The following is a 3,391-nucleotide window of genomic DNA, read 5'->3' on the forward strand; positions in this document are numbered from 1 at the left end:
TAGAAAGGGGGCCTTGCTCTGTCACCCAGGTTGGAGTGCAGCGGCGTGATCTCAGCTCACTGCAACCTCCGCCTCCCATGTTCAAGAGATTCTCCTGCCTCAGCCTCCCGGGTAGCTGGGACTACAGGCACACACCACCATGCCTGGCTAATTTTTGTATTTTTAGTAGAGTCGAGGTTTCACCATGTTGGCCAGTATGGTCTCGATCTCTTGAATTCACGATCTGCCCGCCTCGGCCTCCGAGAGTGCTGGGATTACAGGCATGAGCCACCACGCCTGGCAAGGCAAACTACTTTTAATATCAACTCATGGAAAATCTGATTGGAAGGATAATCAAACAAAATAAAAATATGCCAACTCCTGAAACCCCCTGAAACTAATTTTAAAATCAAATAAGAATGGGACTTGCATTGATTGTAGTAGAAATGAATGCTGACACAAAATCAAGAAGCAACTCCTGTCCCTACCTGTCATAGAAGGAGTCCCTCCTTTCTTTTAGAAGAATTAAATTTGTCTAAGCAACAGCAGCATCCTGAGGCAGGTTTGGATAGCTTTCTTGATGGCTGATGCAACACCTCGGTTCTTGCCTTCTTGGTTTAAAAGAATTTAAACAAAAGGCAACAGCAAAGGAGATGCAGCACAGAGTGATTTTATTGCAAAGGAAAAAGAGTATTTTGAAAGTTAGGTGCAGAATAGACACTACACTCTGAGAGAGAGAGAGAGTTCAGGGTGGCTGCTGGTTAGGGTGAGACAGCATTGATTGCTGTTGGAGAAAACCCCTTTATGGGAGTCTTACATGATTTTTCATAAGGAGGTGGGAAGAGGTTTTGCTAATAAGCATGTTCTGAGTGGTCTTCTGGGTGCACATGCGCAGTAACTGTACATGCTTTTTCATACGTCACATGTCTCATTAACATCTTAAATCTCTACCCAGTGGTGTAATTTTTATAATTGTGAGCAAAGGGTCATTTTGAGGAGCAGTAAAATCAAAATGCGCATGCTCTCTGGAAGGAAAGTCTCTACTGAAGATGGAAATGCTAAGACTTATTGCGTTGGCTGTACGGTCACTGGTCATCATGGTTGCTGCGTCCTGAAACACGGTCATTTCCTGACTAGCTAGCCTGCCTCGGCTACACTGGCCTTTGTTTAATTGGTAGCAGTGAGCACAGGGAGGTAGAAGGTGCAACCTTCTTCTGTAATAAGGTGGTACCTAGAGCCAGGGTGGAGCCGTGGGGCTGTTAGAGACCCCTAAAACGATGGTGAGCTGGTCAGCGACCGCTGGCGGGCAGGCAGGCACCGATCTGTAGCATTTGCTGATTCCTGTGGTGTAAATGCTCCCACCCTGGCTGATTTCAAGTACCCCATGTGATGTCACTGAGTTGGGAAGGCATGCTCGGCTCTCAGGGACCGAGCACCGCGGCTCCCGCATGTCACTGCCCTAGTTCACTTCCTGTAGACTTTCAGAGTAGATCTCACACAGATCAGCCCCGGCCCATGTTCTTCCTTTTCCCCAGGAACTCCAACCTTGATCTCAGTACCTTCAAGCCTGCCCTGCCCCGCCCCACCCAGTTGGGGAGCTCACTTGGGTCCCTGGAATGCCCTGTTTGCAAGGTCCTATTTCCCATGGGGCAGCCCCCTGCACTGTTTAATAATGAAAACAGCCAGTCCCTCTCTCCTGCCCACCCTCGTTGGTGCAGGGAAACAAGAGGACATTCGTTTTATTTCCAGATGCCCAGTCCCATCGATTCACTAGCAAATGCAGTTTAAAAACACATTCCTAGGCAATGCCAACCGATAACAGCTGGGAACATGGGAAGTATTTCTTTTGCTCATTTGGCCCGTTTGGAAGCCAAATAAAATGACTGCCTTCCTCAGCTGTCCCAGATACAGACCTCTCCCCACCACTGTGTGAGATCTACTCCACAGAGTATGGCAGCAACCCAGGGGGTGTCAGACAACGTGTGCAGGTATTCTTTGGTTTTCACAATATGGGGCTGTAAGGGATGCTAGCATGTTAGATGCTTGGCAGCCATGGACAAGAAATACCCTGCAAGGACAGGACCTCCCATTCACCCAATTCCCAAAGGCACCCTGTGAGAAACACTGGGAAACATCAAGGTGAAAGAACATGGAAAGGAAGAAAATGGTCCTAAGATGCTCCGAAGGGTGAATGACCTCATCTTCCCCTTCCCCCGCCCATATCACGTGCCCCATTGTGTCCTCCTCCAGGTGCCCCAAGTTATAATTGCAGGTCAGCCCCTTTCCTGGCTTCCCCCAGAGGCACTGCCTGCTCCTCGGCTCCCTCCTCAATCATCAGTGATGCATTCTCCAAGGAAGCTGCTGAGACAGCTGTCACTTTCAAAACCCAAATTCCAGGACTGGGTGTGCCCAGGTGCCAAGCAGTTACTTGTGTGGGGATTTATGCTCACACATACGGAAGACTGACTGTGATTAGCAATGCTTGGCAAACAACTCTTCCCATTCGGGCTAGTGCGGAAGCTGAAGTCAAGAGCCCACTGAGGGATGACAAAGGTAAACAACCTCGAGGGGCTCCTTGAACATGGAGTCTAGAAGATTCTGCTGAAAGGGACAGGGATACCAAGTCCTCATGGCTCCACAGATGCTGGAAGCATTCACGTGCACTTCACCTGTCCATCAGTGGATGAATGAATTTTTATATGTAGCATACATTCACAGTGGAATACTGTTCAGCCTTAAAAAAGAAAGAAATCCTGTCATTTTCCACAAGATGAGTGAGTCTGGAGGGCATCGCACTGAGTGAAACCGGCCAGACACAGAAAGAGAAATGTTAATACTAAATGTGTCCCTTCTACATGGAATCTAGTAGTAGTTTTGTGTTTTTTGTAGAGACAGAGTTTCACCATGTTGGCCAGGCTGGTCTGGAACTCCTGACCTCAGGTAATCTGCCCACCTTGACTTCCCAAAGTGCTGGGATTACAGGTGTGAACCACTGTGCCCAGCCAATCTCTGCTGCTTCTCTTTACCCTGAATATCATTTTATGTTTTCTTGAACCTGTGAACATCTTGTGAATGTTAAATAGTAAGACCTTCTCAAAATGAGACCCCATGTTCTAAACGGAACCTGCAGTCAGGACTCCAGGGAAGGTCAGCTGCCTCCCACCCCCAGCCACGCTGCTGTGTAAGGCCCTGTCTATGGACAGTCGGGATTCCAGGGAAGGTCAACTGCCTCCCACCCCCAGAAGCACTTTGCTGTGTAAGGTGTTGTCTATGGAACATCGAGGTCACTTGGCACCTTAGAAAGACATTCAGGAAGAGAGTTACTAAGTCTAAATTTCTGAACATTAATGTAGTAGAGGAGAATGATGAGTCTATGGCTGTTCTTCCTTTTTTTCCCTCCTGTCTAACAAAT

The sequence above is a fragment of the Sapajus apella genome, unplaced genomic scaffold (genome assembly GCF_009761245.1).
Source record: "Sapajus apella isolate SASKATOON/1434 unplaced genomic scaffold, GSC_monkey_1.0 scaffold158, whole genome shotgun sequence".
Lineage (NCBI taxonomy): Eukaryota > Metazoa > Chordata > Mammalia > Primates > Cebidae > Sapajus > Sapajus apella.